Source organism: Eupeodes corollae, chromosome 1 (genome assembly GCF_945859685.1).
Source record: "Eupeodes corollae chromosome 1, idEupCoro1.1, whole genome shotgun sequence".
Lineage (NCBI taxonomy): Eukaryota > Metazoa > Arthropoda > Insecta > Diptera > Syrphidae > Eupeodes > Eupeodes corollae.
The window spans coordinates 30,561,950-30,578,451 of NC_079147.1; the positions used below are offsets into that span (position 1 = coordinate 30,561,950).

The 16,502-nt window shown below is 35.7% G+C and overlaps 1 non-coding gene across 1 annotated transcript; it reads right to left on the bottom strand.

Moving 5' to 3' along the window:
• Nucleotides 1-5,139: 5,139 nt before the first annotated feature.
• On the bottom strand, nucleotides 5,140-5,211 carry Trnac-gca (transfer RNA cysteine (anticodon GCA)). The gene has a single exon. It is a non-coding gene; the product is annotated as a tRNA-Cys (tRNA).
• Between the last annotated feature and the right edge of the window lie 11,291 nt (nucleotides 5,212-16,502).

Genomic DNA, 16,502 nt, shown 5'->3' on the forward strand with positions numbered 1-16,502 from the left:
ATAGGTACTCGATGAAGTCCATGTGCGAGGCATGTAACATGCATTATTTTTGGGTAGAAAACTTTAATAACTTCTGCAGCTTTTACCATATGCGGAGCAGCATCTGATAAATGAAGTTAGTTCGATTGTTTGTTAAAATCTTCTCCCAGAATTCTAACGGAATCATCAAAGAGCCGGGTGATGATGCTTGAGTGATTTGTCATTTCCAGTTGAGCTACATTTAATACAAATATTTCTTTATCAAACTTTTCATATGAATCCAAAATTCCAATGATAACATTTGCAACATACTTGTTTGCTGCGTCTGTTGTCTCGTCCATTGAAACCCATAAACATCGAATTTTTATTTTGTTTTTACTTGAATCGATTGTTTTTTTTGTACCAATTGTGTACATATTTTTAGCTAAGGGTTGTTTTTGAAGGAATTTTGTGCTCAGTATATTTTGAACAAGGGTATATCTGCCCCCTCAAATGCACCAAACAAATCTCTTTCAAACTCTGTATCTTCTGAATCACTCGAAAAAAAGAAAAAAACATGCAATTATGGCTTTTGAAAGCAAAAATGCAAAAATATACATTTTCAGTGAAATATGTAAAAATATGCCCTAACAGATGACGTTTAAAAGACGTGGATTTTAATGTAACGCATTTCTATCACATTCTCGTGTTAATAGTGATGTTAACAAAAAATATGTTTGAACATATTTTTGGTTGCCTTAATAATGACCATAGAATCATTTTCAGAATATTATTTTGAGCTATCTACAGTCGTCATATATTAGGGATTTCACAATTACCCCATACTGGTGAACCATAGTACATGATAGCTTGGAAAACAACTTTGTATATTAGAAGCTTATTATGGGTGCTAAGCATTAATTTGCGATTAATGAAAGGATAAAGAATTTTATTTGTACGATTTATTTTCTGAAACGTTTTTTATATATGTAAGCCAAATGTTAATGTTTTATGTAAATGCACTTCGAGATATCTTGCATCCGATTTCTATTCTATACTTGTGCCATCCATAGGAAGTTGATTACTTGGTAAAAAGCTGGCTTTTCTTTTTGAGTGAAAAAGATTGGCCGCATTTTTGAAGAATTGAGTCTTATTTTCCAGTCATGGAAGTAGCTTTGTATAGCATTAAGACTAGATTGCGTTTAGTTTCGATTATGAAACCAACCGAATCCGATGAAAAAAAGCAAGTTCATCAGCGAATATTGCTGATTTAAAAAAAGGAATTAATTCAAAATGGGAAATAAATATTGAGTATAGAATAGGGCCTAAAACTGATCCTTGTGGCACACCTGCAGTTATATTATATTTTTTAGAAAACCAGTTATTGACTGAAACTTTAAATTTCCTGTGAAGTAAAAATGATTGATTTATTTTTATTAAAAATACTAAGAAGTTTAGTATAAACAAATTGTGAAAAAGCGCATTTGCTTTTTCAACATCAAGAAGTACCATACCTGTACTCTTACCAGATCTTAAGTTACTTTTTATGTGTTTCGTAATATACTTGATAAGTTGTACTGTGATGCAATATGAAGACTAACTGCACGTTTGGTAAAATTTTATTATTGATTAAGTGTAAATTTATTCTAGCGTTAATAACTTCTTCAAAACATTTACTAATTGAGCTCAACAAACTAGTGGGTCTGTAACTATTAGGTACATTAACATTTTTACCAGGTTTTAAAAACGGTTATATCTTGGCAGATTTCCAATTGTTTGCAAATAACCAATAATAAAACATTTATTAAAAACACTTGCAAGTATTTTAAACCTAATGTTGGTAAGTTTTTCAAATTGTTTATGACATCATTTATTTATAAATAAATGTATATATTTTATTTTTAAATTAAATACTTAAAATCCTATTATAAACTGCTATTGTGAACTTAAGTAATTTGCAGCCCAATATGACATTAATGTCAATTATAAATTTAGTACACAAAAGTCAAATTATTCATTCTTAACCTTGATTGATTGAAAGGGTCATTTTTTTGCTTTTTCAGATTAATTTTGTTCGTTCGAGAGTATTAAGAGTTAACAATAAACATTTATAACGTAATTTTAATCTTTTATTTTATTTTGAATTTTGGAATATAATAACGGCGAAGTCAAAAACACAAATATATATTTTAAATGCCATTAACACCAGCTAATTTTCATGCTTTAAGATTTCGAAGTGTAGCCTTGATACCATCCACCGAAATCTCGTTTTGGAGGTCATTTATAGGTGATGAGTTAATTGAATCAATTAAGTTGCTGACAATTGGTTCTATAATGTTATTGTTCATGTTGATATTGGCCATATAGGTTGGAATTCGGCAAACAGGACCGATTACAATAACTTCCTATGGGAAGTTAAAAATTACATAAAGTTAGCATTTTCTAAAATAAATTATTAATTTAAATATCCCGACATTTTAAGTCGAAAACAACAAATGAAATAATTCCGGAATATTCAAATCGAGTATTTTTGAAGATTCTTAGTTTTTCATAAAAAAAACTGAATTTTCAATTTTTCCAAATTTTTGAGTAGATAGTCAATTTTTACGAACTTTTAGTAGTGTTTTTTATGTTTTTGCAAAAAAACATCACTTCGATTTTCCTCAAATTTTAAACAGATGTCAGAAACGTTATTCTTCATCGGAATTAATATACATTTTGGTGCGTATTCTAATAGTCTGAACGTCGAACTTGTCAGTTATAAAAGCTGAGTAATGATTCTCGAGAATCTTCTCCAAGTGAGTCCGGAACCTAAAGGACGTTGTTATCCCTCTACCTTCCCAGAATCATCACCTATTCCCACATAAACGCAAAGCATACAAGCCAACGTTTATGCCCTCTTATCTTCCACGTTGTAATGGTGAAAAGGCTAGACAAGGCTCCTCTCTTCAATGCCCCTTCTCACTCTAGGTAACCTAGCTGAATTGCTGTTACCGAATCTTAATCTTTTCCCTCCATATCAGAACGATGTTCTTAACATCAACTGACTCTTCAACCTATCTCTTCCCCTCCAACCACCTCCTATCTTTATTGGTTTGGATCTAAGGTATTAAACGACCCGTGCCGATGATCAGCCTGGCTTGTGGCCAAATTCAAATGTAGCCCAGTCTCTAACGCAGTATCCGGATGCCTGGCGACCTCCGGATTAACTGGCCTTATCTGTATATACGAATGTCTGTACAGACGGACCTCTTTTCTTCGCCACTTGTGGGACCAAATATGAACAATAACAAAAATGAAAAGAATGATGAGACCGATATCTCTTCAAGCCCGGGCGGCAGTTTGGCGTCAAAGCCTGCTGCGGCCAACACAGAGAAGGGAGTAGTGGCAATCCATGGACCCTCCTCTGCTGTTGGTAGCAACGAGAGTAGGAATGTAGCGATACCTAACTCCAGTAGTGGCAGGGTTGTGAACAATAACCCTACCACTGCTAATGAGAGTACATCTAGAAATGAAATGGAGAAACTCTCAAAAAGACTATATAACAATGGCGGCTAGCTGTGAAAATCCTAAAGGCATCTTGTGCATCATTGGGGGCTGAAAGGCCGCTCGCGTCTTGCGTTCTTGCTGCAACAGGAACCAATAAAGCCTCTACGTCTAAACGTGAAAGGTCTCTTGAGGGAGCCATACCGACACCAAGACGGCCTCGTGTGCACAACACCAGCAATCCCCTTAATCCCATCAGGAAACAAGTAGGTTCAATGACGTCACGAAGGGCAAAGTCGTGGTTGTGGTCATTTACAGGAGCGATGATGATGGCACAATATCGGCTGATCGTTGCAAGCTGGTCGAGGTTAAGCTCTCGGGTGGCTTTTTAATCACTTCCTTCTAAAACAAAATTTAAATATTGATTTGTGAAGTATTTGGGTTCAACCAATACTATTTTAAAAGTCCTTTCTGCCCCTTTTTAACTTCCAATAGGAAATTATTGTAATCGGTCCGATCTTTTGAATTGAAAATTTTTACATTTGGCGAACTTTAAAGGTTCTAGAGTCTAAATAAAAGATTTGTAGAGAGATGTCTGTGAGTGCGAGTGTACGTACGTTCGGACGTCTGTTCGTCTGTACGTCCGTATGTTCGTAAAGTTTGTTTCGTCGTTCATAGCTCAAGAACCAGTAGAGATATCGACTTCAAATAAAATTTGTTAAACATATAATAAGGCAGAAAGACGCAGAAAGGACTCTCAAAAAATTGAGTGGGTTTTTTTCCCATAGCAATTTAATAAAATGGTTAATATTTCGGCTAACCATAAGAATTTCATGAACTAGTAATGATATAGGCTTGAATTAAATTTTATATCAAAAATTGTAACTCGATAACAAACAAATACATTTTTGGAAAAAAATCGAAATATCGTTTTTTTTTATAAATCAAAAAATTTTACGAACAAAAAATTATCTTATCTCTTGAACAATTTTGTTCAACGAAGAATAACGTTTTTAACATCTGATGAAATTTTAAGAAAAATCGAATTAATAGTTTTCTTTCAAAAAATAAAAACCTAAAAAAAGCATTACTAAAAGCTGGTAAACATTGAATTTTGACTCAAATTGCTTTTCAAAAATTTAAAATATTGGCTTCAAACTTATTTTGTCTCTCAGTAAATATTGCTTTAATTATCATATAAAAATCCAAGTCAGTATTTAGTACAAAATTAAAATCTAAAAAACATAGTACGCAAATACTTCTAAAATTGTTAAAAATTGGTTAACGAATAAAAATCGCGTTAGCAAAAATAGATTTTGAAATCAAACTATTTCATTATAGAAAACTGTTGTTGGTTATTTTGAAATTTTGAAGGATAATTCAACTGACAACTTTCTCAACACAACATGAGACCTACACACTTTTAAGCAAGACAAATCGACAGACGGAATGGGAATTTATCAGTGTGGGTCGATTACCAGCTTCTTTTTTTGAAAAGGTGTCGTCTAGCTGCTCTGCAGCTCGAGCACTATTGAGCTACCTTACCTTTTATAAGAAAGTTCTCAAATCGTAGATGTGGTTGTCGTCGTTCAAGATTTACAGAGACGGTCGGTGGTTTCAATACTATAAAAGTATATTTAAAATACAAAATTTCGAAAGGAACTAATAAAATAAAAATAACTTCAAAAGAATTACAGGGGACACCCGGGCTTGAACCGGGGACCTCTCGATCTGCAGTCGAATGCTCTACCACTGAGCTATATCCCCTATAATTGTAGATTAACCTCAAGAAAAAACACAAGTTGCCAAATTTATGTGATTCATGATGCTTCAAAAAAAAATTGTATTAGGGACACTTTATTATGACCAATGCCACCCATAAAGTTTAAATTGAAATGTATACCAAGACCAACCTACTTACATTTGAGCATAAAATAACAATCCTTAAGATCCTTCAATGAAAAGCAATACAAAATAATTATAATTCAAGTTAAACTGGACTCGTATCTGATGATGATAATTTCATACACTTGACCCATTTCGCCTACTTTACTTACCCTTTGCAATCTTAACCACAGACAAAAATAAAAATACAGGCACTGTACATTAAATTCAAAGATTTAATATAATTATAATGTTTTTGTCCTGTTTTCTGTCCTAACCTAATAAAAAATAATATCATGAATTTATTAATTTCAAAATTGAATTTTATTTTGATTTTTGGCAAAAGGTTTGTTTGGGCCTCGTTTTTTATGTTAGTCATAATAAAATTAATTCAATCTTTATTCTGATTCTACCATCATCATCATCGTCGTCGTCTTTGTCGTCACCATCCCTGCCCTCAGTTCAAATTCAACCCATAAAAAAAGACAGAAGATTTTATCTCATTCCAGCCATTTAATACTAACTCAAGCGCAATGGTCGAACCTTTAACTTAACCCTTCGCCTTTGCAGTTATTTTCGTTACAGATATTATCCCGGTGAACATCATCACTTTTCAGACGTTTTCAAGTCGATGACGGTATGGAGTCGGTCGATTTGTTGGTTTAGTAGGGGAAGAATGGGGGGGGGGGATGATAAGATTCTTGTAGTAGTAAAATATTCAAAATGTTATCATAACTTTAAGAAGACGTGACAAAAATTTTGTTTTCCGCATTATCGAAGTTTTAAACCTTTTTTCTGTTCGTTGTTTAAAATGTCCTTTTCTCTTCAAAATGTCTTACAGCAGGGCCTGGTACCTCTAGAAGTTCAAAAAAAATTGCATAAAGTAAATATATATTTTTTCGACTTGAATGTCAGTAAAATTTGTTTTAAGGTTAAAGGTGAAAGGTTAAATCGAAAATGACAAAAATTATTTGCTTATAATTTCAATTTCACTTTAAGGCCCCAGCAATTTAAAAGATAGTACATTGAGTTGTTTTTGCTCCCATTTAATGATGGTTGTTTCAATGTGATTTAAAGATAACAATTCTGAAATTTGAGACCAGATACAAAAGACAGCTAGAAACAAAACTAAGGAATACATAATGAAAATACTCCTGATGGGTATAATACATCTTTATTTATTTCTTCTAGAAAAAGTTCTATGAGAAAAAAAGAAAAACATCCTCAAACTTGCGAATCCTATACCGATACTTAGACAGTGCAAAAAAAATCAAAATGAAGACGAAAGATTTTTATATTACATTTTTCCCAGGCAATTTTTCCAGGCAAAGTCTTTAAACTCCTTAAAATTGATTACTAAATTGTTGGTTTTACATATTGGCTTGAGATTTTAATCACACCTTTTATGACGGACAAAGAATCCCTAAGAATCTACAATATGGCACTAGGGAAATCTCAGTGATCTTCTTGGTGATCCTTCTGTTGCACGATGAAGCCTCAAGCTTACAGAAAATTCTTTCAACTAGTCCAGCGATGCCAAGCTACTTGAAAAATGCAAACAAATTCAAGTAATGAATCGCTGAACATACTATTGTACACTTACTTTCCTGGTAGTTCCATTACCCATACTTGCAACAAGTATATACATACGTTCAAGTTCAAATACAACATATCCACAAGGTCTGATCACAAGGGATAAGCTACAATGGGCTCTCAACAGCTTCAAACCATTTAAATCTGCAGGACCAGATGGAATAATACCAGCCGAGTTACAAAAGACTTCTGACATAATTGCACCAATCCTTGAGGCAATTTTTACCAGCTGTCTTTACCTGGTTTATGTTCCCTCGACATGGAGAAAAGTTAAAGTTGTTTTTATACCCAAACAAGTATATTCTCGTAAGTCAATCCTAAAGATCTACGACCTATATAAGTCTATCATTATTCCTTTTTAAGACTTTTGGAAAGATCGATTGATATCCATTTAAGTGCAAGTATTGATAACAGACTTTTTTCTTCGTCTTAAAATGTCTACTGTAAAGGTAAATTGGTGGAAACGGCATTACATACCTTAGTACGCACCATCAAATATTCCCTCCATCATAGAGAGCTCACTATGGTTGCTTTCCTTGACATCGAAGGTACCTTTAACAACGTGGACACATCTGCAATCACATCTTCACAAACATCTCTAAATGTAGATAGTTCGCTTCGGGAGTTAATTCATTTAATGCTTACTAGCAGAATAATTAACTCAAAACTGGGCAACTCTTCTGCTGGACGATTCGTTAGTAGAGGGACACCGCAAGGTGGTGTTCTATCCCCTCTCCTCTGGAATCTAGTGCTGAATGAAATCCTAACTAGTCTGGAGGCGGAGGACTTCAGAGTGAAAGCCTATGCGGACGACGTTGCTACAGCAGTGTGAGGAAAGCATCTTAGCACCTTAAAAGAACTCTTACAAAATGCCCGAGCCAGACTAACATTTTAGTTGATCGGTGTGGACTGGGTCTTAACCACATAAAACCGATCTGGTCTTATTTTGAGGAGATACAAAATTCAATTTTTCAACCCTGGCTATTTTAAAGGAATCCATAATTAAAATTCTCAGACGAGGCTAAATACCTGGGTCTTGTCTTAGATAAAAAACTAAACTGGAAACGTAACGCACAGGAAAGAGTCAAAAAAGCTACTGTAGCTCTCTTTTCTTAAAAAAAGCTATTGGTAATAAATGGGGTTTACAACCCACAACCACAATCACGTATTGGCTATACACATCGGTAATCAGACCGATTTTAACGTACGGTGTGGCAGTATAGTGGACTGCTTTAGAGAAAGGTATAAACAGGGATAAGCTAAATAAAGTCCAACGTTCAGCTTGCCTGTATATAAGAGGATCGCTTCGCACGACCCCGTCTGCGGCACTGGACACATTGCTCTACCTTACACCTCTTGACACATTTAGCAAACAAATAGCTGCAAGCTCTGCTATTCGCCTCAAATCTCCTTCACAGTGGACTAACAACAACATTGGCCACTCCGTAATTCTAAGGTACTACAATTCCAAAGCACACAGACTACACCATCCCCCAACTACAATTCGCCAGAAACTTCCAGATTTCTATACCTCCCAGATCTTTTTGGGAGGATAGGACATTCTTGGAGGATGAGTCAATCCATTTTTACACAGATGGGTCAAAACCAAAAGAAACGGTTTCTGGAGGTGTGTACTCTGAACGACTGAAATTAAGTCTCTCATTCCGCCTTCCCAATCGTTGTAGCGTGTTCCGGGCGAAACCTTTCCCGATAAAGGAAGTCTTGTCCTGGCTCAAAGAAAACGTGATATCAACATCTGATATCCGTATTTCTCCTAATAGCCAGGCCGCTATCAAATCTCTGGACTCTGTCTCTACAAACTCTATAACAATCCATAACTGTCGATGGAGATGGCGCAGCAGTTTAATATTCACCTTTGCTGGGTGCCGGACCATAGAGACATTCCAGGTAACAGTAATTCAGATGAACTCGCCAGGAACGGTACAGAACAGCCCATGCTACCACGTTTGACAAGTACTGGCATACCAATCGCTACTTGTAAACTGTTGCTAATGCAAGACGCTGTGAGGAGGGCAGGAAGCAGGTGGAACAACATCATTACGTGTCAAGTCACAACAAACATCTGGCCAACACAGGATTTAAAACGTTCAAGGTGCTTGCTCTCTCTAAGCAAATCCCATATCAGCTCGATAATAGGTGTCATAACCGGACACTGTCTAATAGGAAAGCACGCCACTAGACTAGGCGTATTCTCAAATGACTTTTGCAGAAGCTACATGGACGAGGAAGCGGAGGAAACAGTTCTTCATCTTCTCTGCATATGTCCTGCTCTGTCCTGAGCTTAGGAAAGAGCCTCAAGATTCAATGGACAGCCACTATCACCTAACCTATTATGACGAATAAAAACCTAGAACCTATACTTCTAATTAAAAACAATCTTTTGACTCCCCTTTGGAAGTGTTTGTAACTGGCCCGAATTGTCAAATTGAAAATTTTGACATTTCATTACGTTCAGGAAGTTTTTTCGTCGTTTATAACTCAAAAACCAGTAGAGATATCGACTTCAAATAAATTTTGTTATACACATAATAATGCAGATAGCTGATGCAGAAAGGATTCTCAAGAAAATTGAGTGGGTGGTATTTTACCATCGTAATTAAAAAAAGAGGTGAAAATATTATATATTGTAAAGTAATACCAAACTAGTATATTTTTGGTAGGTTAGGTTAGGTTAGGTTATAGTTTCTGTCCAAGATGGAAACGGACACACTTAGGCCAGTTTAATGGCCCATTGTGATACCACATGAATCTTGAGGCTTCCTTCTAAGCTCAATGGAACCAGCTTGAGTCCCTTACGAAACGTGAAAGGCTGATTATACCGATATGATTAAGATCGTTAAAGAAGAATTCTCCTAGGTAATTCTTGCGTTTTCGAGCTAGAGCAGGGCATGTGCAGAGAAGATGAAGAACCGTTTCTTCATCTTCCTCGTCCATACAGCTTCTGCAAAAGTCATTTGAGAATACGCCTAGTCTCGTGGCGTGCTTTCCTATTAGACAGTGTTTATTTTTGGTAATAAAACAAAAAAAACTGAACAAAAAATATATGTTACCCCGAACATTGTATAAACAAAAAATGATGTTATCTCCAAAACAATTTTGTGCAACAATGAATAACGTTTTTGACACCTGGTAAAATTTTGAGAAAAATCGAATTGACAGTTTTTTTTTAATAAAAAAAAATAAAACCTTAACATTCTCAAATATCATTTCAAAACTTTGAGATATTGGCTTCAAATTAGTTTTGTCTTATATAAAATATTGTTTTTATCATTCAGTTAAATTTTGGGGAGAATTAAATTTATAGTTTCATTTACACAAAATAAGACCTAAAGAAAATATTACAAAAAGTTGGTAAAAAATATTCGACTCAAATACTTTATTAAACATTTGAGATTATGACTTAAAAGAAATTTCATTTTATAAGAAATATTTTTGTCAACGTAAAATTTGAGAAAAATCGAATTGACAAAAAAAATAAAAAACCTAAAAAATTTAAAAAAAAGTTGGTAAAAATTTACATACGACTCAAATACTGTTTTAATTTAAAAGTTATGGCTTCAGACTTAGTTTTTCTCATATTATTAATTTATTATTTTGAACATTTACTAAATTCTTATGAAAATCCATTAGCCTTTTTTTGCATAAAAAATTAAAATCTAAAAAAATGTACGCAAAATTTGGTAAAAATTGATGATCGGTTTTCGATTTCTCGTGAATAATAAAAGACATTGACTTCATATTAATTTCATTCATTTAATTTGTATTTGTTTATATAAGAAACCAAAACTTTTTAAGAAATGATACTAAAATTGGTAAAAATTGGTTTTCGAATAAAAATCAAAATAGATTTGAAATCACCTGACACCTTTTTGATTAAAGCACAAAAACCTACTTTTAAGCATGACAAATCGACAGACGGGATGGTTAGTTTTCAGTGTGGGTCGCATCACAGCCTCTTTTTTTAAATGTTCTTAGCACAACTTAAAGTTGAAAAAAATTATTTTTAGTAATTAAATTTTCATAAGCATTGCATTTTGTTAAAAACGAATTAATACTGAATAATTAAAATCAAATCCAAATTTATAATAACCAGTAAAATTTTGTAAACTTTCTTAACCAATTTTGTGAATAATGGACATTTAAGAAAAAAAGTGTCTAAAGATTAATTTGTTTATAACTTTCAAAAAAACTGAAAGAGCAAAATTAGAATAAATATTTAGAAGTTAAAAGATTTGGACTTGGCCAAGGGCCTCATTACTTAATAAGTCATATCAATAAAATGTTTAATGACAGGAAATATTAAAATAAGCAAATATTCAGTAGTTGATCAAATTGCACTTTAATAAAATAAAAATAAGTAGAAGTGCACTCAGATCAAATACGATCTTTTTTAATGTGTGACAAACAAATTGCTAAAAAAACACAAAATTTCTTGAAACCAACTGTATCAAAAAACTGTGACAACGTAACCGCATCTATAAATCCCAATCGCTGTGAATCATCGAAGGTGGCCTAGGTGTTCTTGAATTATAAGAGTACCTCTTTAAGTTCTAGAATATTTCTTGATCCTAAGTAAACTTCTCGGCTATTTAACAGAAAAAAAGGCAAACATTTCTGGATTTTGTAGATTTGCATTCATTGCAATAAAAACATGGATCAATTATAAAAGCAACTTCATCGAAACCTCCGAAACAAATAGTATCTATCGAATTCAAAAGAAGAACTCTTTTTTAGCTGGAGATGAGGCTATACAATAGTAATAGATTTGATGCTCCTTATCCAGGAGGCAGTAGACTAATTCTTGAGATGGAATCGATCGACGCGACGGTGGCGTCTACAGCTCCAGTAAGGTTGAACTACTTAGTGCACAGGGCTTCTTCGACATATTCGGAGCCCATGCCTATAAGGAGCGGTTTATCCGGCTCCCCGTCATTGGAGTTATACTTAGGATCTGGCCATCCAGGTTGGGGGTTGTGCCGTCGGGGTGACTTCCTGGCCAAGTAAACAATATTTTAGTTGCGAAGCACCAACAAGCCTCGGATACGAAAGGATTCACTGTTGACAACCCACGCAAACGCAAAAAGTACGTGGAATGTTAGGTCCCTTAACAGACCACGTGCAGACGAACAATTAGCCCTAAACTGCTTCAAGGCAGATATTACCGCCATCCAAGAAATGCGATGGGATGGACAGGGCAGGAGCAAACTAAAAGACTGCTACCGAGAAGAAAGGCAGCTTCTATTCAGGTGTGGATTTGTTGTTGGAACTAAACTCAGGCAAAAAGTCTCGAGTTTCAAAAGTATGAGCGATCGCTTCACGACACTCCGCATCAAGGCTAAATTCGCAAACATAAGCCTAATATGCGTGCATGCCCCAACATAGGAGAAAGATGAAGACACCAAAGACATATTCTTCGAGCTCTTAGACAAGACATATGAGCAGTGCCCTGGTTATGACATTAAAATTGTCTGAAGAGATTTAAATGCCAAGCTAGAAAGAAAAGACATCTTTGGTGGCATAACCGGGAGATACAGCCTGCATGACAACACCTCCGACAACGGATTCAGGCTGATCGATTTCGCTGCGGGTTGAGACGTTTTCGTAGATAGTACGCAGTTCACACATCTCAATATCCACAAGAGAACATGCAAATCTCCTGATCAATCAACCGTCAACCAGATTGACCACATTGCGATCGAAGCTATAGAACGGATATCCCGATCCAAGCTAAAACAAGGAAGTACTGTGAAAAGTTTCGACGTCAGACAGCTACAATCGCAAGAGACTGCAATGTCCTTTTCCGATCTAATAAACTCTTAAGGAGTCATATACTGCCTGCATTAAGCAATGAAAACCAGTGTCAACATTGCTTTGCAGCCATCAGCGATGCCGCCTCTGAAGTGTTAGTTTTCACACGGCCACCACAGTGAAACCAATGGTTTGACGACGAATGCTGGCAAGCGCACGCAACGAAACAGCAGGCATACAAAACAGCGCTGCACAAAAGGACCAGAGCTGCTCACGAGCTCTACGAGCAGAAGAGGAGAGATTAACACTGGTTTCTTAGATGGAAAAAAGAGAGCATGAGAAGCACGCAATCAAGGAGATAGAGGGACGTCGCAACAGGAATGAGGTTAGGAAATTTTAATAGAGGGAAAAAAAACCTCCCAATGGTACCAGCCTCGAACCGAAGCCTGTAAAGATTTTCAGGGGAACATCGTAGTAGAACGGCAGTAGATGTTGAGAATATGTAAAGACCACTTCTATAAATTATAGAACGGCGATGATGAATCGAAATCCGCTGTAAGGGAGATAGAACCACTCAACCTCGGCGACGCAGATCAACAATTCCGCCTACCCGACCTCGACGAAGTGAAGATAGCTATATCTAAACTGAAGTTAAACAAAGCTGTTGGGGCTGACGGCATCGCTGACCAACTATTCAAAGTAGCAGGCACTGACTTGGTAAGGAGAAAGGAGATCATTTAAATTGCGCCAACTACAGAGGTATCAGTCTCCTTAGCATTGCATATAACTTCTTCTCTACCGTTTGATGTACACGTCTGAAGCCATTCGTCAACAACATGATAGGTCCTTATCAGTGTGGCTTCAAACCAGGAAAGACCACCATTGACCAAGTATTTACGTTACGGCAGATCTTGGAAAAAACCCGCATTAACTTCAAATCGATACCCACTATCTCTTTACCGATTTTAAAGCCGCGTATGACAGCATCTATAGGGAAGAGCTCTACAGAGAAATGTCTAGTTTTGGCATCCTTTTCAAACTTATCCGTTTGTGCAGAATGACGATCTAGAATGTACGCTGCTCTATCAAGGTCGGAAAAGAGCAGTAGGTCCACTTGTGATCTCATGATTCATCGCAACGAAAAATGGAACAAATCCTTACATCGTTTTGGAGAAAGTAAGATTATTGCAGTTGATATTTCAAAGGCATTTGATAAAGTCTGGCAACTTGCTCTTTTATCGAAAAAGCGTGCTCTTGGTATTGACGGATCTCTTCTTCGTTGGATTAGAAATTGTCTTTCAAACTGCTCAATTCAAGTTTTTTTTAGATGGATTCAAGTTTAAACCCATAAAATAATTAATGCTGGTGTGCCCCACGGCTCCATATTGTCTCCGAACCTATTCTTAATTTTTTTAAATGATCTGCTGTCTGCTTCTTCTAATCCAATACATTGTTTCGCTGACGGTAGCACTCCCAGCTTTTCAGATTTATTTCTAGACTCACAACCCCCCTCTTTGAATGTGGAACTGAAATGGCAAAATATAATAAGCTCATCAAATTCCGACCAACACAGCATTGGGGAATAAAAAAACGTTTGGAATTTAATGCTTCGAAAATCCAATGCTTTCTTGTATCGTAAAGAGAGATATACCCTTCTACTATCTATGAATGACACTTGCATCAACGAAACTGAAAATCTAGATATCCTTGGAATGTGCATCAGCAACCACCTTTTGTGGAGAGATCACATACGCGATGTCGCCAAAAATGCCACAAGATGTCTAGGTTTCTTGAGACGTTGCAAGAAAGTTTTGTCTCCGTCTGATCTGGCTACAATCTACAAAACCTTTATACGTTGGAAACTTGAATATAATTCTCATCTCTAAGCTGGTGCTTCAGTAACTTATTTAAGCCTCTTATATAGTATTCAAAGAAGAGCTTTTAAATTAATTGGTGACATGAACATCATCAACTCGATTACGTCACTCGAACATCGTCGTAAAAGGGTTTGTCTCACGCATTTTTAACGTTATTTATGTTCTAGTGGAATAGCCAGTTGCATTCCTCTCCTTAAACAATTTACCCGTAATACCTGCGGTTCTAGGAATGTCCATCAGTTTACCCTTGAGCCCAACTTCAGCCATACTATGAAGTACAGGGATTCATTTTTCAGCCGTACTACGCGAATTTGGAATGCCTTGCGACGCTTTATCTTTCCCTATCATTGCAATGTTTAGGAATTCAAAACCAATGTACACCGACACCTCCTAACCAACCCTTCCGTCTTTTCCTAATTAATTCTTTGTCATATTAAAGGTAAATAAAACCTTTTGAGTGTTCGCTAACTATTTATAAAAAAAAAAATGTTTTATTAAGCTTTTATAGTAGCAAAGTAAAAATTTCAGTATGATCATACTTGTACCTCCCCTGACTCTCACCCTCTTCAAAAGTGTGGGGATATAAAGATAATAAGTAGGACTTCGGGGGCTTTAGGTCCTACTCAAAGTTAAGCGCTGCGTCGATAACAATTATAAAATATTTGAAAGGTTCACCGTCTCTGTGGGCCTATCTTAGAGAACTAATATTTTTTTAGGTTTCCTTATTTTTGAATCCTTTTAACATTAAAAGTCAAAAGAAATAATTTTAGAATTTTTGCCAATTTCCAATAACCCTATATTTACGTTAAGAATTTGTTATCGGAAAAGTCTAAAACCTAAAAGCAACAGAGTTTACCAACAGATACAGATGATAGAAAGTGGAGAGCGCTGACCCATGAAAAGCGTGCAAATATTTGATAGTGATTGCAACCATACTCGTATACCTACATTTTCATCGATTTCCATTTTGCGGGAGTAACTTTTCCCCATCATCGACATCGCCACCATTGCCATCGCTGTTATCACCTATATTTTGCACAAAAGTTCTTTCGCTATACTTCATCCGTCGCTATTGAACAAAGCGTCATTTTCGTCCTTTTATTGTCATTGTCACTCACCTTGTGTCTGCCAAAAAAAAACTACACATTGCTGTTAAACTATCAGCATTTTACTTGCAACACACCACACCACCGTTGCACCGGCCGCCCCTTGCGCTGACACCATCGCTTCGGTCCAACTATTGGACTTTTTGGTGGGTGATTTGTGGATGATGGGTAAAGGCAGACAAAGGACACAGTCAATAACACACCACGCACAGAATACCTATAGAAGTCCTTTTGCATCGCGAATTCTGCACGGTCGATGGTGTCCTTCTGTCTGCTGGTATGAAAATTTCATTTGTTTGTTGTCATGAAGTTGACACAATGACAAAAGTTACGTATGTCCTTCGTGGAAAGGTGATGTGTGAATTGTGAAAAAAGGATATTTTGATGCTTTTCACGGCCCGACTGTATAGAAAAAGTTAACACACAAAATATTTGATTTGGAAAGAATATTTTTGTTCTCTATCCTCGCGTGGAATGTTCTTTATATGATATCGGTTTGTTTGGCAAATTAAACCTCACTTTTGTATCTGTGATATTTTGACCTTTTTTTGTTACTATGTACGTAATTGTAAGGGTTACATTTAAGACAGTATTCTAAAACAAAATCACAACCAAAGTTAATTTAATTTGTTAACTTAAAAGTGGGTAAAGTAAGAGCACTGAAATTGGCCGATTGAAGCAATGGAGAGTCTGTCTTTGATGATTTATAAAATATGTTTGTCACGTTTTTGTGATGTTTAAGTTTTAGGTTGGTAGAAGGAATAAATACAGTGGAGTTTAAATGTTCAAAATATGGACGAATTCAGAAAATTAATAATAGCTTGAATTT